Source organism: Phacochoerus africanus, chromosome 3 (genome assembly GCF_016906955.1).
Source record: "Phacochoerus africanus isolate WHEZ1 chromosome 3, ROS_Pafr_v1, whole genome shotgun sequence".
Taxonomy (NCBI): Eukaryota; Metazoa; Chordata; class Mammalia; order Artiodactyla; family Suidae; genus Phacochoerus; species Phacochoerus africanus.
In genome coordinates, this window is record NC_062546.1 from 148,538,785 (window position 1) to 148,562,135 (window position 23,351).

The 23,351-nt window shown below is 40.3% G+C and overlaps 1 pseudogene; it reads right to left on the reverse strand.

Annotated features, from left to right (window-relative positions):
* The window catches only part of LOC125121968 (putative uncharacterized protein FLJ44553), a 38,365-nt pseudogene extending 16,143 nt beyond the window's left edge, over positions 1-22,222 (reverse strand).
* Between the last annotated feature and the right edge of the window lie 1,129 nt (positions 22,223-23,351).

Below are 23,351 nucleotides of genomic sequence, written 5' to 3' on the forward strand. Positions count from 1 at the left end.
AGTGATGACCAGGAAATTCCAGACTAACTGGTTAAGATTACATTCCTGGAGGAGCCTGAAACTGCAATTAGGTTAGGTACAAAGTCTTGGTTTAGTGACATGGTCTTAGCACAAGTGACTCCACTTGGGGTCTGTTGTCTCCTTTTTAATAATTCCTGTTCTTTAATCAGCTTAAGTAAGAATATGACTCCCCTCCCCAAAATTAAGGAATTAGTGCCACTCTTTGCTACTGCCCTGTAGTTCTCCAGCTTTTATTGAGCCTCTGAATGGTATTCACAGGTCCTGATTTTTTTTTTTTTGTCTTTTTAGGGCTGCACCTGTGGCACATGGAGGTTCCCAGGCTAGGTGTCGAATCAGAGCTATAGCCACTGACCTAACCATAACCACATAACCACAGCAAATGCCAGATCCGAGCCACATCTGCCACCTACACCATAGCTCACGGCAATGCCTGATCCTTAACCCACTAAGTGAGGCCAGGGATTGAACCTGCACCCTCATAGATACTAGCCAGATTTGTTTCCACTTAGCCACAACAGGAACTCCAGGTCATTATTTTTTTAATTTTTAATTAAAAAAAAATTTTTTTTTACTGAATTTCTCTGGTATTCACAGCTCATGAATTCAGGCTCATAATTTTTTACTTCTTGTTTTCATTCGTTTTGTAGCATTCCAGTCTTAGGGAAGTCAACTTCTTGATGGTTAATGGCTGCAAACATGCATTGAAGGCTTTCAAGAGAATACAACATGCCAGGGAGACTACCATGACTACTATTAGTAGGATAATTCCCAATATCTGAAGTGCACCTCAGTGCCATGGTCCCTAAGACCCAAAACGATGAAAATCAAATAAGTCAAAGAAAGACCTAGTTAAAGGAGTCACCCTTTTAAGCAAAGTGACTTGCTCAGTGACAGTATGTAACTGAATTTCAATTTTCCCAGAAGTGTTAATCTAGGTGCAGAAGGTGGTATTGGCTATAGAATAGATACCTACTTGTTTAGCTAAAAGATAATCAAGGGCTATCCTATTATTAAGAAAAACTTTGGCTAGAGTGTCTAAGGACTGTTGTTGGACAGCTATTTTCTTAGCAGCAGATTCCACAAAACTTTCAAGAGTTAAGGAGAAGGTCCTTGATCATAGCCTAATTTACATTTACTACTAACCAGGGAAGTTAGAAACCTGTCAAAGGAAGCAAATTCTGAATCATGAAAAATGCCTGGTAGATCTCTCCCAATCTAATGATGTAAAATTCAAAGAAGTTGAAAGGAAAGTGTCTCAGTTTGACTGTGGACAGTTAGGGACCCAGTCAGATAAATGACTAACTAAGAGGCATTTTCCCAGCTATACATCAGCCATCTAGGCATCCATAGACCCAACGAGAATAACAATCACAGACAGGAGTTCCCGTCGTGGCTCAGCAGTAATGAATCCGACTGGTATCCATGAGGACATGGGTTTGATCCCTGGCCTTGCTCAGTGTGTTAAGGATCCAGCATTGCCATGAGCTGTAGTGTAGGTCACAGACCCAGCTTGGATCCTGTGTTGCTATAGCTGTGGTGTAGGCCAGGAGCTACAGCTCCAATTTGACCCCTAGCCTGGGAACTTCCATGTGCTGCGGGTCTGGCCCTAAAAAAAAAAAAAAAAAAAAATCACAGACAAAGATAAATCATGTTAGGGCACAAACCTCATTTATTCAGGTGGCACTGTTAATGGATTTACTAGCAGAAATTGTTGCATTTGCATATTCAAGTCAGAGGCCAGTTAGGTTTTCAGTGCATTGGGAAGTAAATGCACTGAAAACCTAGCTTGGAATAAAAAGTTGTTCCAAATTCAAGATACCCTCTTTAGCAATGGCCTGGGAGATGTGGACAATGGCATTATCTTTCCAGGCCAATGCCAAAGTAAAGAAAAGAAGGAGAAAAAGAAAGGGTCTCTTGTTTAGTTAGGTATGGAGGTTCCCAGGCTAGGGGTCCAATTGGAGCTGTAGCCGCCGGCCTATGCCACAGCCACAATGCAGGATCCAAACCATGTCTGCAACCTACACCACAGCTCATGGCAAAGCCAGATCCTTAACCCACTGAGGCCAGGGATCAAACCTGCAACCTCATGGTTCCTAGTCAGATTCATTAACCACTGCACCACGATGGGAACTCCAAGGTATGAAGTCTTGATCCAGCATCTTGAGAGGAAGCAGTCTACCTTGATGTTGGCTACTTCTCTTCCTAGTCAATTTGACTTGGTCTCACAAGTCAAGACTTCTTCAGCTGTGAGAGGTATGCCTAAGATTCAAGTCCCTAAAGTTTGATTGCTATCTAGGTAGATAGATAGTCCCTTCCAAGGAGATTCAAGGGCATTCTACATTCTTGGTGATTCCAAATCAGAGAGGGGGAAGAAAATTGGAAACATTAGTTCTGGAGAGTCAGAGCCGGATATTTGGGGGAAACTAGAAGAGTTTAGAATCCAGTCCATTTCATAGGTATACAGCAAAACCTTAAAGAAACTAACAGGGAGTCCCTGTTGTGGTGCACAGCAGAAACGAACTGGACTAGTATCCATGAGTATTCAAGTTCAATCCCTGGCCTCGCTCAGTGAGTCAGAGATCTGGCATTGCTGTGAGCTGTGGTGTAGGCCGGCAGCTGTAGTTCTGACTCCATCCCTAGCCTGGGAACTTCCATATGCCACAAGTGAGGCCCTAAAAAAAAAGTAAAAGAAACTAATAGAACTGGAATCTAATATCTACAAAGGTGCAAACATAATTTTCTCTTTACAATTTCCCCCAATTTAAAAAAAACACAATCAAAATGAACCTAATTTGTTTGCATTGAACCTGGCCTGATAATTTATGTAAGTGCAGCAAGAACAGCGATTGACCATAAAAGCTTTGGTCATATCTGAGTCCATGTATATCTTTCTCAAATATGACATCCTAGTCAAAACCTTGGTAATACAGCCAATGTTTCCACTTATGTTCTGTTACATGGAGAACAGATTCATCATGAATTTATTCAAATAATTAACTCTATTGCTGTGGAAGAATACTCAAGAATTTTCTAATTATGTAGGGATAAGGTAGGGATAAAAAGTAAATATTTCATCTTTATTTTCAAAGGTATACTTTACCAAATTACTGCATGTCATATATAGATAAGAGAATACGTTTCCTAAAGCTCTGCACTGGGACACAGGTTCAATCCCTGGCCTGGCACAGTTGGGTTAAGGATCTGATGTTGCTGCAGCTGTGGCTTAGATCTAGACTTCGGCTTGGAGCTGATCTCTGGCCCAGGAGCTCCATATGCTGTAGGGTGGCCAAAAATGGAAAAAAAAAAAAAAAAAAAGGAGGGAGAGAGAGAGGTTTCCTTAAACCTGAAAAACAAAACAGGAAACAACATTTCACATGAAAAGTCATAAAAAATTCTCATCCTCATCCTCAGTTCATTCAGTCTCATGTAATTAACATTTGTTTTACTTGAATCCAGTTTTTCCATTACTTCTGGAAATTCTTAGCTAGTTCAGGTTTATGATCTTAAAGAAATGAAGTACTTTTGCAGGAACATTTTTGCAAAAACATCAGAGTAAAACAATAACTTTGTAAATGACAAAAGTCTTAAAAATGGACATAGTTAAAAAGCTACTGAGAGTTCATTACCATGCAATTGTCAAGGAAATTTGGTTATTTCTGTGACACATACATTATTACATTATAAGATAAAAATTGTGACTCATTACAAAATACCATTTCATATCAGATTTCCAGGAATTTCGCTCAATTTCTAGAACACTTATAACATATACAGCTTAAAGAAGTCTTAATATTACTTCTTATTTGACAATGTTTCCCATGTGATTTAACATATCAAATAAGCCTAACTAATTTAACATTTCCCTTTTTATAAGGAGAGAAAACAAATCTTTTGTGATTTTCCAGGGAACTTCTGAGAAATCCTAAAATTAGTTATAAATCAGAAAGAACTTTACTTCAAATTTGATTTGATTTTGGAAGGCTTGTTAAAAAAATATCAAAAGATTTAAAAACGATTGGTCATATAGGATCAGAGGTCACTGTGAAACAATACTTAGTTATCCATTAACGATAGTGATAAAGACTTTGAATGTAAATGAAGATTATGTGATTCTGAGAAAAACTTAGCTCCTTTAATATCAAGAAGACTAGGTTTAAGAGTTCCTGTCATGGCTCAGTGGTTAGCCAACCTGACTAGTATCCATGAGGATGCAGGTTCAATCCCTGGCCTCATTCAGTGGGTTAAGGATCTGGCATTGTCATGAGCTGTGGTGTAGGTGGCAGACACAGCACAGATCCCGCACTGCTGTGGCTGTGGTATAGGCCAGCGGCTCCAGCTCCACCAATTCGCCCCCTAGCCTGGGAACCTCCATATGCTTCGGATGGGGACCTAAAAAGAAAAAAAAAAGAAAAGACTAGGTTTACTCAAGTAATCAAAGGCCAGATAAAGAAAACAAACACGGGAAATTATTTTGATAAAATATAGAATCTTTGTTTTCTAGGCAGATCACTTTAAAAGTAAAGAAAAACTCTTGTTTACAATGTCTTTTTTGTTGTTGTTGTTGGTCCAGCCCCGCGGCACATGGAAGTTCCCAGGCCAGGGGTCAAACCCATACAATAGCAGCAACCCAAGCTGCTGGCCTGGGCTGATAGCACTGGATCCTTAATCTGCTTTGCCATAAGAGAACTCCTACAATGTCTTATTAAGAGCAGACCAACAATCCCAAGAAACCTCTCCTTTCAAAAATGAGAAAACCAAGTTTTAAAATTGTGCCAGCTTACTTTTGATATTAAAACTCATTAATTTAAATAAATTCATTTTAATCTTATCCAGTTTGACAACACATAGAATTCCTTCCCCAAGATTCCTTTTCCACAAAACTTTGACAATTTTGTCCTGTTTTTTTCTTTCCCATGCTGAAATAACCAGTCTCACTTTAGGACAAAATTTTCCCTCAATAAAAATGCATCTCCATTCCTTATATTGTCTTTTACTTAAAACATACACCCTACTTTCCTTGCATGTTAAAATGTTTCCCTTGGAGTTTCCACTGTGGCTCAGCAGGCTAAGAACCCGACTAGTATCCATGAAGATGTGGGTTTGATCCTTGGCTTTACTCTGTGGGTTAGGATCTGGCATTGCTGTGAGCTGTTTTGTAGGTCAAAGGTGCAGCTTGGATCTGGTGTTGCTGTGGCTGTGGCGTAGGCTGGCAGCTGCAGCTCTGATTAGACCCCTAGCCTGGGAATTTACATATGCCACAGGTGTGACCCTTAAAAAAATGTTTCCCTTATATTTCTAGTAGAATTAATTATTAATTACATATATATGTAAACAATTGTGAGCTTTCCTTTATATTAGCATTCTATGGCTTGAAAAAAATTTTTTTAGATTTTAATTTTTTCTATTATAGTTGATTTACAATGTTCTGCCAATTTCTGCTCTACAGCAAAGTGACCCAGTCATACATATGTATGTATATATATATTCTTTTTCTCATATTATCCTTACATCACAAGTGACGAGATATAGTTCCCTGTGCTATACAGCAGGATCTCATTGCTTATCCATCCAAATGCAATAGTTTGCATCTACTAACCCCAAACTCCCAGTCCATCGCACTCCCTCTCCCTCCCTCTTGGCAACCACAAGTCTGTTCTCCAAGTACATGAGTTTATTTCTTTTCTGTAGAAAGGTTCGTTTGTGACGTATATTAGATTCCAGATATGTGGTATTATATGATATTTGTCTTTCTCTTTCTGACTTACTTCACTTAGTATGAGAGTCAATAGTTCCATCCATGTTGCTGCAAATGGCATTATTTTTTTCTTTTTAATGGCGGAGTAATATTCCATTGTGTATGTATACCCCATCTTAATCCATTCATCTGTCAATAGACACTTAGGTTGTTCCATGTCTTGGCTATAGTGAATAGTGCTGCAATGAACATAGGAGTGCATATATCTTTTTCAATGCAAGTTTTGTCTGGATATGCACAGGAGTGGGGTTGCTGGGTCATATGGTAGTTCTATATTTAGTTTTCTGAGGCATCTTCATACTGTTTTCCATAGTGGTTGTACCAATTTACATTCCCACCAATAGTGAAGGAAGGTACTCTTTTCTCCACACCTCTCCAGCATTTGTTATTTGTTGAGTTAATGATGGCCATTCTGACTGGTGTGAGGTGGTACCTCATTGTAGTTTTGATTTGCATTTCACTAATAATTAGTGATGTTGAGCATTTTTTCATGTGCTTGTTGGCCATCTGTATATCTTCTTCAGAGAAATGTCTATTCAGGTCTTCTGCTTATTTTTCGATTGGGTTGTTGGGTTTTTTTTGCTGTTGAGTTGTATAAGTCGTTTGTATATTTTAGACATTAAGCCCTTGTCAGTTGCATCATTCGAGACTATCTTCTACCATTCCATAGGTTGTCTTTTTTTTTTTTTTTTTTTTTACGGTTTCCTTTGCTGTGCAATGGTCCCATTGGTTTATTTTTGCTTTTATTTCTGTTGCCTTGGGAGACTGGCCTAAGAAGACACTTGTACAGTTGATGTCAGAGAATGTTTTGCCTATGTTATCTTCCAGGAGTTTGATGGTGCCTTGTCTTATGTTTAAGTCTTTAAGCCATTTCGAGTTTATTTTTGTGAATGGTATGAGGGTGTGTTCTAGTTTCATTGCTCTACATGCAGCTGTCCAGTTTTCCCAGCACCACCTGCTGAAAAGATCATCTTTTCCCCATTTTATATTCTTGCCTCCTTTGTCGAAGATTAATGGACCATAGGTGTCTGGGTTTATTTCTGGGTTCTCTATTTTGTCCAATTGATCTGTACATCTGTTTTTGTACCAGTACCACACTGTCTTGATTACTACAGCTTTGTAATATTGTCTGAAGTCTGGAAAGTTATGCATCCTGCTTGTTTTTTTCCCCTCAGGATTGTTTTGGCAATTCTGGGTCTTTTATGGTTCCATGTAAATTTTTGCATTGTTTGTTCCAGTTCTGTGAAAAATGTCATGGGTAGTTTGATAGGGATTGCACTGAATCTGTAGATTGCTTTGGGCAATACGGCCATTTTAACAATATTAATTCTTCCAGTCCAGGAGTATGGAATATATCTCCATGTCTTTGAATCCTCTAATTTCTTTTCTTTCTTTTTCTTTTTTTTTTTTTTGTCTTTTTGCCATTTCTTGGGCTGCTCCTGCGGCATATGGAGGTTCCCAGGCTAGGGGTCCAATCGGAGCTGTAGCTGCCAGCCTACACCACAGCTCACAGCAACGCCGGAACCTTGACCCACTGAGCAAGGGCAGGGATCGAACCCGCAACCTCATGGTTCCTAGTCGGATTCGTTAACCACTGCGCCATGACGGGAACTCCTGAATCCTCTAATTTCTTGATTAATGTTTTACAGTTCTTACTATATACATCTTTCACCTCTTTAGTCAGGTTTATTCACAGGCATTTAATTTTTTTGGGTGTGATTTTAAAAGGTACTGTATTTTTATATTCCTTTTCTAATATTTCATTGTTATTATACAGAAATGCAACTGATTTCAACTATTTCTTTCTTTCTTTTTTTTTTTTTTGGTCTTTTTGTCTTTTTAGGGCTGCACCTGCGGCATATGGAGGTTCCCAGGCTAGGGATCTAATCGGAGCTGTAGCCACCAGCCTGTGCCAGAGCCACAGCAATGCCAGATCCAAGCTGCTTCTGTGACCTACCCCACAGCTCATGGCAATGCTGGATCCTTAACCCACTGAGTGAGGCCAGGGATCGAACTTTGCAACCTCATGGTTCCTAGTCAGATTCGTTTCCACTGTGCCATGACAGGAACTCTGAAATGCAACTGATTTCTGAATGTTAATCTTATATCCTGCTATTTTGTGAATTATTTGATCAGTCTGAGTAGTTTTTGAGTGGAGTCCTTAGGGTTTTCTATATATAGTATCATGTCATCTGCATAGAGTGACAATTTTACCTCTTTTCTTCTAATTTAGATGCATTTTATTTCTTTTGTTTGTCTGATTGCTGTGGCTAGGACTTTCAATACTATGTTGAATAAAGGTGGTGAGAATGGGCACCTTTGTCTTGTTCTAGATTTTAGCAGAAAGGCTTTCAGCTTTTCTCCACTGAGCATGGTATTGGCTGTGGGTTTGTCATAAATGGCTTTGATTATGTTAAGGTATGTTCGCTCTATACTCACTTTGGTAAGAGGTTTTTGTTTGTTTGTTTGTTTTTTGTCTTTTTTTTTTTTTGCCATTTCTTGAGCCACTCTTGCAGCATATGGAGGTTCCCAGGCTAGGGGTCCAATCAAAGCCACAGCCACCGGCCTACAACAGAGCCACAGCAGCACGGGATCCAAGCCATGTCTGAAACCTACATCACAGCTCACTGCAACACTGGATTCTTAACCCACTTAGCAAGGCCAGGGATAGAACCTGCAACGTCATGGTTCCTAGTTGGATTCCTTAACCACTGAGCCATGACATGAACTGCCTGGTAAGAGTTTTTATCATGAATGGATGTTGGATTTTGTGAAATGCTTTTTCTGAAACTATTAAAATGGTTTTTGACTTTTCTTTCGTGAATGTGGTGTATGATGTTGATTAATTTGAGTATGTTGAACCATCCTTTGTAAACCTGTGATAAATCCCACTTGGTCATGCCATCTGATCTTTTTTGTATGTTGTTTGATTCAGTTGGCTAAAATTTTGTTAGAATTTTGTGTCTATATTAATTGACAATATTGGCCTGTAATTTTCCTTTTTGATAGCATCTTTGTCTGGTTTTTGTATTAGGGTGATGGTGGCTTCAAAGAATGTCTTTGGGAGTGTTCCTTCTTCTTCAATCTTTTGGAAAAGTTTAAGAAAGATGGGTATAAGTTCTTCTTTTGTGTTTGGTAGAATTCGCCTGTGAAGGCATCTGGTCCTGGACTTTTGTTTGTAAGGAGTGTTTTTTTTGGGTTTTTTTTTTTTGTCTTTTTGCCTTTTTCTAGGGCCACTCCTGCAACATATGGAGGTTCCCAGGCTAAGGGTCAAATTGGAGCTGTAGCCACTGGCCTATGCCAGAGCCACAGCAACTTGGGATATGAGTCACGTCTGCAACCTACACCACAGCTCACAGCAACGCCGGATCCTTAACCCACTGAGCAAGGCCAGAGATCGAACCTGCAACCTCATAGTTCCTAATTGGATTCATTAACCACTGTGCCACAATGGGAACTTGTAAGGTGTGTTTTTATTACATATTCAATTTCACTTCTAGTGATTGGTCTGTTCAATTGATCTATTTCTTCTTGATTCGGTTTTGGCAGGCTGTAAGTCTCTAGAAAGTTGTCCATTTCTCCTGGGTTGTTGAATTTATTGGCATATAACTGTTCACAGTATTCTCTTATGGTTTTCTGTATTTCTGTAGTATCCATTGAGATTTTTCCTTGTCCATTTCACATTTTGTTAATTTGAGTTCTCTCTTTTTCTTAGTGACTCTGGCCAGAGGTTTGTCCATTTTTTTTTTACCCTTTCAAAGAACAAGCTCTTGGTTTTATTGATTTTTTCCATTTTTTGAATCTCTATTTTATTGATTTCCTCTCTGATCTTTATGATTTCCTTCCTTCTGCTGACTTTGTTCTTCTTTTTCTAATTCTTTTGGGCGGTGGATTAAGTTGTCAATATGAGGTTTTTCTTCTTTTTTGAGGAAGGCCTGTATTGCTGTGAACTTCCCTCTAAGCACTGCTTTTGTGGCAACCTATAGATTTTGAATGGTTGTGTTTTCATTATCATTTGTCTTGAGGTATTTTTTAAATTTCCTTTTGGATTTCCTCATTGACCCATTGGTTTTTTTAGTAGCATGTTGTTTAGTCTCCATGTAGTAAGTTTTTTCTCTGGTCATTGTGGTCAGAAAAGATACTTGAAATAATTTCTATACTCTTAAATTTGTTGAAGTTATTTTTGTGCCCCGGTAGCAGTCAATCCTTGAGAATATTCCAAGTGTACTTGAAAAGAATTTATATTGTGATTTTTTTGGATGTAATGTCCTAAAAATGTCAATTAAGTCTAACATTTCTATTGTGTCATTTAGGTTCTCTGCTGCCTTATTGACTTTCTGTCTAGAGGATCTGTCCATTGATGTAAGTGGGGTGTTAAAGTCTACTACTATTATTGTATTCCCATCAATTTCTCCTTTTATGTCTGCTGGTATTTGCTGTATGTATCTGGGTGCTCCTATATTAGGAGCATATATGTTGATGATTGTAATATCCTTCCTCTAGAATGGATCCTTTTATCATTAAATAGTGTCCTTCTTTGTCTTTCTTTATGGCCTTCATTTTAAAGTCTATTTTGTCTGATACGATTATTGCAACTCCTGCTTTCCTGTCTTTTCCATTTGCATGAAATATGTTTTCCCATCCACTCACTTTCTTTCTTTTTTTTTTGTCTTTTTGCCTTTTCCAGGGCCACTCCCATGGCACATGGAGGCTCCCAGGCCAGGGGTCCAATCAGAGCTATAGCCACTAGCCTACACCACAGCCATAGCCACAGCAATGTGGGGTCAAAGCCATGCCCACAACCTACACCACAGCCCAGGGCAACTCCAGATCCCCAACCCACTGAGTGAGGCCAGGGATGGAACCCACAACCTCATGGTCCCCAGTCAGACCCATTGACCACTGAGCCACGATGGGAACTCCCCATCCACTCACTTTCAATTATGTGTTCTTTGCACTAAGGTGAGTCTCTTATATGCAACATACTGTAGGCTCTTGCTTTTTTATCCAATCTACTACTCTATGTCTTTTGATTGGAGCATTCAGTCCATTGACATTTAAGGTAATTATTATTATTATTATTTTTGTCTTTTGTCTTTTGTCTTTTTAGGGTCACACCCATAGCATATGGAGGTTCCCAGGGTAGGGGTCTAATTGGAGCTACAGCCGCCTACCTATGCCAGAGCTACAGCAATGCTGTACCACAATGGGAACTCCTTATTATTGATAAATATGTATTTATTGCCATTTGAAACCTTATTTTCCAGTTGAATCTATGTCTCTCCTTTGTTCCTTTCTTTATTTGGTTGGATGATTTCCTTTTATTTTATGCTTGTGTCCTCTTCTTTTTAGTTTTTGTGAATGCAATGTTTGGTTTGGATTTGTGGTTGCACTGTTTTTGAAGTGTGTTAATTCCTTCCTATACCAGTTTGCTTTAGTGGATAGTCATATAGGCTCAAAGACATTCAAAAAAAGAGTCTAGATGGAATTAAAATGGCGGAATAGAAGGACTGGAGCTCAACTTCTCTCCTAAAAACAAAATTTACAACCAAATGCTGAGCAATCTTCAACCAAATGGACTGGAAACTTTCAAAAAGATATCCTACCCCAAAAGACAAAGAGGAGGCCACATCAAGAGGTAGGGGGGTGATTACGTGATATAAGCAACCCCATACCTCCAGGATGGGAGGCCCACAGACTGGAAAGTAACTGGTTCACAGAGACTCACCTACAGGAGTGAGAGTTCTGAGCTCCACAACAAACTCCTATGTTTGTTGTGGGGATCTGGCACTGGGAGAGAGAGCCCCTGGGTCATCTGGCATGGAAGGCCAGTGGGGCTTGTGTGTAGGAGCTCTATGGGACTGGGGGAAATGGAAACCCCATTCTTAAAAGGTGCACACAGACTTTCATGTGCACTGGGTCCCAGGGCAAAGCAAAGTCTCCATAGGAATCTGGGTCAAACCTGACTGCAGTTCTGGGAGGACCTCCTGGGAAAACAGGGGTGAATGTGGCTTGTTGTGGGGGAAGAACATTGGAAGCAAAGACCTTGGGAATATTCAGCAGCATGCCTTTCTCTGGAGGGGCCATTTTGGGAAAATCTGGCCCCACCTGTCAGTCAGTGCTGAGAAGCCCCAGGGCAAACAATAATCCAGGTGGGATCACAGATTCACTCATCAGTAAATAGGTTGTCTAAAGACTCCCCAGGCACACAGCTAATCTCACCCAGAAACAAAGCCACAGGCACACAGCTAACCCCTCTAATCTCACCCAGAGACAAAGCCCCACCCACCAGAGGGATAGGAATCAGTTCCACCCACCAGAGGGCCAGCATCAGTCCCTCCCATCAGGAAGTCTACAGCAAGCCCCTGTACCAACTTCAGCCACAAGGGGGGCAGACACCAGAAGGAAGAGAGGCTACAACTCTGGTATCTGTAAAAAGGTCACCACACCAAAAACCTATAAAAATGAAAAGACAGAGAACTTTAACTCAGATGAGGGAGAAAGAAAAAACCCCAGAAAAACTCCTAAGTGATGAGGATATTCTCAGCCTCCAGGAAAAAGACTTTAGACTGTTGACATTGAAGATGATGCAAGACATTGGAAATAAACTGGAGGCAAAGATGGATAACTTACAGGAAACACTGACCAAAGAGATACAAGATATAAAACTTAAGCAAGAAGAGATGCAAAATACAATAACTGAAATAAAAAATTCATTAGAAGCAGCCAACAGCAGAATACAGGGGGCAGAAGAATGAATAAGTGAGGTGGAGGACAGATTAGTGGAAATCACGGATGTGGAATAGAAAAGAGAAAGAAGATTGAAAACAAATGAAGAGAGTCTCAGAGAACTCTGGGACAATGTTAAATGCACAAACATGCATGTTATAGGGGTGCCAGAAGGATCAGACAGAGAGAAGGGGACAGAAAAAATATTTGAAGAGATAATAGCTGAAAAGTTCCCTAACATAGGAAAGGAACCACTCATTGAAATCAAGGAAGCACAACGAGTACCATATAAAATAAACCCAAGGAGGAATACACTGAGACACATATTAATCAAACTAACCAAAATTAAAGACAAAGAGAAAATCTTGAAAGCAGCTAGGGAAAAGAAACAAATCACATACAAGGGAACCCTGATAAGGTTATCAGCAGATTTTCAGCAGGCCAGATGGGAGTGGCATGATATACTTAATGTGATGAAAGGAAAACACCTCCAACCAAGATTACTTTACCCAGCAAGGCTCTCATTCAGATTTGAAGGAAAAATCAAAACCTTCACAGATAAGCAAAAGCTGAGAGAATTCAGCAACACTAAACCAGCCTCACAACAAATCTAAAGGAACTTCTCTAGGCAGAAAAGAAAAGGCTGCAACCAGAAACAAAAATACAAATGACAAGGCTCACCAGTAAAGGTATATATACAGTAAAGATACAAAATCATCCACACAATTTTGCCACCAAAATCAGAAATCGTGAGAAGAGGAGGGTACAAATGCAGGACACTGGAGACACACTTGCAATTAAGAGACCAACAACTTAAAACAATCTCATATATATATATAGACTCTTACATCAAAACTTCAGAATAACTGCAAATCAAAAATCTACAATTGATACACAAATAAGAAAAATCAACTCAAATACAACACTAGAGATAGTCATCGAACCAGAAGAAGGAGAGAACAAGAGAAGAAGGGAAGAAAAAAAGAGCAACCCAAACAAATCCAAAGCAATTAATAAAATGGCAATAAGAACATACATATCAATAATTACCTTAAATATTAATGGACTAAACGCCCCAACCAAAAGACATAGACTCGCTGAATGGATACAAAAACGAGACCCATAAATATGCTGTCTTCAAGAGACCCACTTCACTTCTAGGGACACATACAAATTGAAAGTGGGAAGATGGAAGAAAACATTCCATGCTAACGGAATCAAAAGAAAGCTGGAGTAGCAATACTCATAACAGACTAAATAGACTTTAAAATGAAGAATATTTTAAGGGACAAGGAAGGTCACTACTGAATGATCAAAGGATCAATCCAAGAAGAAGATATAACATTTTTATTTTTTATTTATTTACTTATTTTTGTCTTTTTGCCTTTCTTCAATGGCCACTCCCTTGGCATATGGAGGTTTCCAGGCTAGGGGTCCAATTGGAGCTATAGCTATCGGCCTACGCAATGTGGGATCTGAGCGATGTCTGTGACCTACACCACAGCTCATGGCAACGCCGGATCCTTAACCCATTGAGCGAGGCCAGGGATCAAACCCGCAACCTCATGGGTTCCTAGTCAGATTCATTAACCACTGAGCCATGACGGAAACTCCCAATATAACAATTTTAAATATCTATGCACCCAACATAGGTTCACCACAATATATTAGGCAACTGCTAAAAACCTTAAAAGGACAAATCAACAATAACACAACCACAGTGGGGGACTTTAACACCCGGCTTACAGCAATGGACAGATCATCCAGACAGAAAATCAATAAGGAAACACAGGCCCTGAATGAAGCATTAAACCAGGTGGACTTAATAGTTATTTATAGGACATTCCATCCAAAAGCAAGAGAATACACATTCTTCTCAAGTGCACACGGAACATTCTCTAAGATTGACCACATCCTGGGCTACAAATTCAACCTCAGTAACTTTAAGAAAATTGAAATCATACCAAGCATCTTTTCTGAACACAGTGCTATATGACTGGAAATCAACAACAAGAAAAAAGTGCAAGGAGTTCCTGTCGTGACACAGTGGTTAACAAATCCAACTAGGAACCATGACGTTGAGGGTTTGATCCCTGGCCTCGCTCAGTGGGTTAAGGATCCGGCATTGTGTGAGCTGTGGTGTGGGTCACAGATGTGGCTCGGATCCTGCATTGCCGTGGCTCTGGCATAGGCTGGTGGCTATAGCTCTGATTAGACCCCCTAGCCTGGGAACCTCCATATGCCGTGGAAGCAGCTCAAGAAAAGGCAAAAAGACAAAAAAAAAAGAAAAAAGAAAAAAGCTGCAAAAAGCACAAATATGTCGAGACCCAACAACATGCTACTAAACAACCAATGGAACACTGAAGAAATCAAAGAGGAAATTAAAAAATACCTAGAAGCAAAATGACAACGAAGATATGACACTCCAAAACCTATGGGATGCAGCAAAAGCCATTCTAAGAGGAAAGTTTATAGCAATACAAGCCCACCTCAGGAAACAAGTAAAAGCTCAAATAAACAAGCTAACCTTACATCTAAAGCAGCTCGAGGGAGAACAGACGAAACCTCAAGTTAGTAAAAGGAAAGAAATCATAAAAATCAGAGCAGAAATCAATGAAATAGAAACAAAGAAAACCATAGAAAAGATCAATGAAACAAAAAGCTGGTTCTTTGAAAATGCAAAAAGACAAAAAAAATAAAAATAAAAAAAAATAAAATAAATGCTAAAAGGGCTCCTCTATAAAAAAGAAGTAAGGAGAAATAGGATGGAGGAAATCACAATAGGAAAGCAATCACTTAAATAAGCCAGTATCTTCGTTGTCATTTGCTTCTAGGTATTTTTTAATTTCCTCTTTGATTTCTTCAGTGATCCATTGGTTGTTTAGTAGCATGTTGTTGGGTCTCCACATATTTGTGTTTTTTGCAGCTTTTTTTCCTTTTTTTTTGTCTTTTTGCCTTTTCTTGAGCTGCTCCCGCAGCATATGGAGGTTCCCAGGCTAGGGGGTCTAATCAGAGCTATAGCCACTGGCCTATGCCAGAGCCACAGCAACACAAGATCCGAGCTGCGTCTGTGACCCACACCACAGCTCATGGCAACACTAGATCATTAACCCACTGAGTGAGGCCAGGGATCAAACCCGCAACCTCATGGTTCCTAGTCGGATTCATTTCTGCTGCACCATGACAGGAACTCCTCTCCTTCTATTTTAAATGGTATTCTTGCTGGGTGGAGTATTCTAGGTTGTAAATTTTTCCCTTTTAGAACTTTGAATATATCTTGTCACACTCTTCTGGCCTGTAGTGTTTCTATAGAGAAATTGGTTGATAGCATTATGGAGGTTCCCTTATAATTAATTCTTTGTTTTTCTCTTGCTGCCTTTAGAATCCTATCTTAATTTTTGCCATTTTTATTATAAATGTCTTGGTGTGGGCCTTTTTTGGGTTCAAATTGTTTAGGGTCTTCTGTGCTTCCTGTATCTTGATATCTGTTTCCTTTAGATTTGGAATGTTTTCAGACATTATTTCTTCAAATACATTTTCTTTTTCTTTTTTTTTTTTTTCTTTTTAGGCCTGCACCCATGGCATATTGAGGTTCCCAGGCTAGGTGTCAAATTGGAGCTGTAGCTGCTGGCCTACACCACAGACATAGCAGTGCCAAATCTGGAGATGAGTCTGTGACCTACACCACAGATCATGGCGATGCTGGATCCTTAACCCACTGAGCAAGGCCAGGGATCAAACCTGTGTCCTCATGGATGCTAGTCAGATTCGTTAACCACTGAGCCACAACAGGAACTCCCCTGAATATATTTTTAATCCCCTTTTCTTTTTCCGCTCTTTCTGGAATCTCTATTATGCATAGATTGGCCTGCTTTATATTATCTCACAGATCTCTTATATTGCTTTCGAGTTTTTTCATTTGGTTTTCTGTTTGCTGTCTCAATTGGGTGATATCCATTATTCTATCTACCAAGTCACTAATTCGCTCCTCTGCATTATTCATTCTGCTCTTCACTGCCCTTAACTCAGCTTGTCTCTGCAAATGAATTTTCTAATTTTTCTTGGCTCCTCCTTATATTTTTGAGTTCCTTTCCAAAGTAATCTGAATTACTGTTTATATCCACTCTTAATTCCTTCATACTTGCTCTTAATCCCTTCAGTGTTTTCACTATCTCCTTTTTGAACTCTATGTCTGTTAGAATGCAGAGGTCTGTCTGTTTCACTGTTTGCTCCTTCAGGTGAATACTCCTGTTCTTTTAACTGGGAATGGTCCTGAGCTTCTTCATTTTGCTTATATTTTTCTTATTCTGTGAGTTTAGGAAAAACAACTTATATAGTCTTGGAGGGCTATTTATATGTGTGAGCACCCCTGTGTATTTTGTGAGAGCTTACTTTTTACTTTTAGGGTGCTATGTGTGCTTCCAGGGAGATGGAGGCAATGGGCAGGGCTAGTAGATAGTGCCTGGTTGATTGACCCTTGACAGTGGCAAGGACCGATGCAGGCTGCTCCTAGTTTCAGGGCCCTGGGAGGTGACAGTGATCAGACAGGTGTAGGTGGTGCCTGGAGTGTTTGGCAGTGGCGCAACAGGGTAGGCACGTTCCCAGGGGATTGAGAGCAACAACCTGTGGTGTTCGGTTGCAGTGCCCTGTTCTATGCCGACCTCTGAGGTGCCTGGGGCTGCGAGAGGTGCCTGTTCACAGACCCTTAGTGGTGGTGGGCCATGCCCACCTCTGGTGTCTGAGATGATTGTGGTAGTTTGTCCTTGCCACCTGTACACCATGCAGGAGGTGCTGAGTTGCACTTATCCCCCCCCCCCCACTGCCCTTAGCCCACACAAGAGGTACCTGGCTATACACAGCCTGCACAAGAAGTGCCCTGTCACCCATAGTCTGTGCAAGTGGCTCCTCGCCACCTGTATCCTGCACTGGAGGCGCCCTACCCTCTAAGAGTCCATGCCTGAGCAGGGAAAGATATTCCTCTGGCAGTCTGCTCCATGTCCTCCCCAACAATAGCACTTTGCTTCTCTTACTGGCCCAGATCTCCTCCAGGGTTCCCAGCCCAGCCTGTGGCGCACCACTCCCTAGCTCCTCAGGCTATATCCACACAGCCATTCCTAGTTCTCTCCCCGGAACTGACCTCGGGAGCCCGAGTCCCAGCACCCAGCTCCTGCCCAAGCACCTCAGGTTGTGGTGCCTTGGGGCGGTGGTGCAGATGGTCTGTGAGGCTCTCACTTTGCTTTGCCCTCCCCAGTCCAGCTGCTGCGATTTTCTCCACGACTTTGAGGTCCCTCCATCTTGGCTGACCTCCCTGTAGGTTAGGTGGCTTCCCAGGGTGTGGTTTCCTTTCCTCCTTCACAGCTCCCCCTCAGGAATGCTGGTCCCGTCCTGATTCCTTTCTCTCTCTCTCTCTTTTTTCCTTTTGTTCTATCCAGTTATGTGGAGGGTTTCTTGCCCTTTTTGGAGGTTTAAGGTCTTCTTCCAGCATTCAGTTGATGTTCTGTGCAAACTGTTCTACATGTAAATGGGTTTTTTTCGATATGTTTGTGGGAGAAGGCGAGTGCCACGTCTTACTCCTCTGCCATCTTGATCTTTCCCTGACAAATTTATAAATACTTTTTATAATTTCTAGAAACATATACTTTCTCATAGTAAATTTTCCAGTGTAGCATGAAATATATTTACTAATAAACCTAGATATCTTTAGTTCCCTGGGAATGAAAACAAAAAGTAGATAAACCTGTGATCAGTAATTAAGGTTTCAGTATTTTATCTCATTTGGAAATGATCTAGATATTTAAATGACTATCATCATTTCATTTAATTTAGCACAACTTTAAGATTTCAGTTTGCCAAAAAGGTTTGGGGAAACCATTTTTATTTATTTATTTATTTTGTCTTTTTAGGGCCGCACCTGTGCACATGGAGAGTCCCAGGTTAGGGGTTGAATTGGAGCTACAGCTGCCGGCCAGGCCCACAGCCACAACAACACAAGATCCAAGCTGCATCTGTGATCTATACCACAGCTCATGGCAAGGCTGGATCCCTGACCTACTGAGAAAGGCCAGGGATTGAACCTGCCTCCTATGGATGCTAGTCGGGATTGGGTTCACTAACCACTGCGCCATAGCAGGAACTCCTGGGGGAAAACATTTTAAAAATTCACCTAAAAACTTGTATTCTGTTTATATCTATTAAAATTCGCTTATTCTCAATAATTATGTTTAGACTACTCACAAAAATTTCATGAGACATTAGACAAAGTCAGCCATCATCTCAAGCTATTTTTCTTGCTGACAAATTGTATAACAGAAATTACATGAACTTATTTGGCCAATAAATCCAAATAGAATAAAATACATCTGCAGTATTAATGCTGATAATTCTGAAGACATACCTATTTTAATTAATCAAACAAGCTTAAATTTGCCTTTATTTACCAAAGATTATCCCAGATCATATGAATTTGAAAAGCATTGAGTTAGTTTCCATCACACTTTTGAGAGTTCCAGGAACCCTTAATTCATACAAGTGAATTTTTTTTTTTTTTTGGTCTTTTTAGGGCCGCACCCGCAGCATATGGAGGTTCCCGGGCTAGGTGTTGAATCGGAACTGTAGATGCTGGCCTATACCACAGCCACAGCAGCGAAGGATCCGAGCTGCGTCTGCCACCTACACCACAGCTCACGGTAATGCTAGATCCTTAACCCATTGAGCAAGGCCAGGGATCTAACCTGCATCCTCATGGCTACTAGTGGGGTTAATTAACAACTGAGCCATGATGGGAACTCCCGTATAAGTGAATTCTCTTCAACCCAAATGAGTACAGTTTTTACAAGTTAATTTTGGTAATACCATCAAAGGTTAGAAAATACTATACCTCTATTACACATACACACATACACACAACTATATAGATAGATGAAGTCAGAGATCGTATAGCTTTCATTTTAAAATTACTTCCACGAAGAGTTCCCATTTAGGCTCGGGGGTTAAGAACCTGACATAGTGTCAATGAGGATGCAAGTTCAATCCCTGGCCTTGCTCAGTAGGTTAAGAATCCTGCACTCCTGCAAGCTGCAGCATATGTCAAGGATGCAGCTCAGATCTGGTGTTGCTATGGCTATGGTTTAGGCAAGGAGCTGAAGCTCTGATTTGACCCCTAGCCCAGAAACTTCCATGTGCCACAGGTTAAAAATAAAATAAATAAAATAAAATAAAATTAAAATAAAATAACTGCCATGAATCAGGTACAATCATACAAAACTCTCTAATTATGTTATAAGTTGGATCAATGTTTTCTGATGGATGAAATAAAGTTACGTGATCAGATGGCTAGAGTTTTTTACTAATGTTTGTAGAGAAGACATATAAGAGATTTTTCATTTCATTTGCGTAAGTTTTAAATGACCTCTTCCTCCATTTTTCTTTTCTTTTTTTTTGGCTGCATTTGCAACATATGGAAATTTCCGGGCTAGGGAATCAAATCCAAGCTGCAGCAACATGGACCCTTAACCCACTGCACCAGGATGGGGATCAAGCAGCAACTCAAGCCACTGGAGAGACAATGCCAGATCTTTAACCTGCTGCACCACAGTGGGAATTCCTCTCCATCCACTTATTTTGTTCTTACCTTCAGGAAGTTGATATGTTAAAGAGATGACCTAAATAAGAGTTCTTGGAGCATTTCTGGTTTTATAGATTCATAAGAAAAAGATAGTTGCCTTTAATTCCTCAAGGAATTGGGTTGCAACGTAAAATGACATCATACGTTTCTCCACCCATCTTTAGAAGGTTTTTCTTTTTTTTTTTCCTTTTTTCTTTTTGGCCACACCAGTGGCATGTGGAGGTTCACAGGCCAGGGATCAAACCCATTCCACAGCAGTAATTACAGCACATAGCAGTGATGCCAGATCCTTAACCTGCTGTGCCACAAGGGAACTCCTTAGACGGTCTTTCTTTCTTTTTTTGCTTTATTAGGGTCACACCCATGACATATGGAAGTTCCCAGGCTAGGAGCTGAATCGGAGCCACAGCTGATGGCCTATGTCACAGCCACAGCAACGGGGGACCTAAGCCACATCTGCCACCTACACCACAGCTCACAGCAATGCTGGATCCTTAACCCACTGAGTGAGGCCAGCGATTGAACCCTTGTCCTCATGGATACTATTGAGATTCATTACTGCTGAGCATCAATGGGAACCCCCAGATGGTTTTTCTTTTTCTCTGTGTAAACAGTTTCATTTTAGTTTAGTGGAGGTGAAAAAGACATTTTATTTTTCTCTCTTTACTGGGAACTAGAGACAGAGATCTGGGAGAAATGATTCTGGTAAGAATTCTCATCCTTAGCTGGCTTTTGCCAGTTTTTCCAGGATCACATCTGTAGGCTCTGAGAGAGGTTTAAAGTGGAGAGTGTAGCTCCAGGATCTATCAGAATTTGGCAAAGTTTTCCATTAATTTTAATTTTAGTTTCCTTTGGCTGTTTAAGGGAATAACATAACAGTTTACCAGAAAATCCCTCAGAGCCTCATCAAACAGGCCCCTCCTTTGAGGGTTGATATGAGGGCACTCATATCTACAAATCTGTTGAAAATTATGCAGAGGCTTTTTGAAGACATTCTTTTTAAAAATTTTTTTATTTTATGATTTTTATTTTTTTCATTATAGTTGATTTACAGTGTTCTGTCAATTTCTACTGTACTGCGACGTGACCCAGTCTCACACACACACACTCAAATATACACATTCTTTTTCTCACATTATTCTCCATCATGTTCCATCACAAGTGACTAGATATAGTTCCCTGTGCTATACAGCAGGATCTCATTGCTTATCCACTCCAAATGCAATAGTTTGCATCTATTAACCCCAGACTCCCAGTCCACCCTACTCTCTCCCCCTGAGGACATTCTCTTTTCCAGTGTCCCAATTGATTACAAATGAGACAACAACCCCTGAGTCAGCTTTTTTAAAATTCTCCCCCCACCCCACCGGTTCTTGGTGCCACACCCAGGGCATATGGAAGGTCCCAGGCTAGGGGTCAAATTGGAGCTAGAGCTGCAAACCTATGCCACAGCCACAGCAATGCGGGATCTGAGCCATATCTGTGACCTATACCACAGCTCACAGCAATGCCAGATCCTTAACCCACTGAGTGGGACCAGGGATCAAACCCGAATCCTCGTGGATACTAGTTGGATTCATTTCCACTGAGCCACAACAGGAACTCCCAAACCAGCATTTTAATGATGGAACCCTAGAAGAGTACAACATAGGGATGCCCAGGCATTATTTTAGGTGACTGGCCTTGGAGCTGTTAAAACATTAAAGCCAGTAGCTTGATGGATTTTGTTTACAATCTTGTTCCAAAGTCCTTTGAAAATGTTCAGCAATGGTCAAGAGTTCAGTCAAATAGGTAGCTTCCTCTCTCTCTTCTATCTTTCTTCTTGGTGGTGGTGGTGGGAGTCTTTCTATCAATCCACTAACCCAAGGACATAATCCATTTACAAATAGGGTGGCTAGAGCAGGTTGAGTGACCTCATCTATTGTATGAAACTCAGAAAACTTTAGGAAGAGAGCCCAAATGAGCTTTAAAGTCTGCCACAGACATCTTTCTTTTGTTTGCATACTTGAATAATAGACCAAGGACAACCCTAGGAATAGCTCTTCAAAGATCAGTTTCTCTTTTGAGAGATTCTTCTGGTCCCAGCGGACCATGTTGAAGATTGAGAATCTTGAATTACCATCCTCAGAGTTTTGCTTTTTGGTGCCTTCATTTCTGTGCTTCACCAGACCCTACCAGCATGTGCACAAGCTGATAAAGATCTGTCAGACCAGAATCATAGGTCCTGATAATGACTAAATTCTTCAAAAACTTTTGAAGTTTTTTTTTTTTTTGACCAAGGAGTGAAAGATACTTGAGGAGGACTGCCTGTATAACCATGGGTGGTTTTGTTTTAGACTATTTAACAGACTCTTCAGAATGGAAAGGCAGTTCAGAGAAAGAATTAGTGAACATGAGCATTTGGGTGAAGGAGGATGGAGAGGAGCAGCAGAGCCATGTAAGTCTTACTGTCTTTTACTTCAGGTACATCTTGTGTCCTTAATTTTTCATTAACCTTTTGCAATAAATCTTTCACTGAAGTCATTCTGGAATCATGAAGCCTTGTGGAGGCTTCTGCATACCAATTAAAATAGGTATCCCATTCTGTTTGTTTACTTTGGGAAAACTGGCTTTCAAGCACACTTCTTAAATGAATGATCTTGTCTAATTGGAACATTCGAACATTCTCCACAGTGACCACTATAATCTTAGCTTGTTTTTAGTAAGATTTTGCCATTTTTAAAAATATCTACAGTTTCTGGGTCATAGTTCTTAGACATAAAATAAACAAGTATGCTGGAAGGTGGGACACTGAACTCTTTAAAATTTAAGAGCGTTTATCATTATTTATTTATTTTAAAATTATTTAAATTATTTATTATTCTTTATTTATGTCTTTTTGTCTTTTTCTAGGGCCTCACCCATGGCATATGGAGGTTCCCAGGCTAGGGGTCGAATTGGAGCTGTAGCTGCTGGCCTACACCATAGCCACAGCAACAGTGGATCCTTAACCCGCTGAGCAAGGCCAGGGATCGAACCCACAACCTCATGGTTCCTAGTCCGATTCGTTAACCACTGAGCCACGAAAGGAACTCCTATTTCATTATTTATTGATGTATTCATTTAGCTAAGCTTTTGGAGTCAAACTAATTCTTAAAGAGGATGTGCTGCCTGGTTGGGAATTGTGTGATATTTTACAGTATTTTTCATGGCACTAAAATTTTCTTGAGGTTGGCTGGTGAC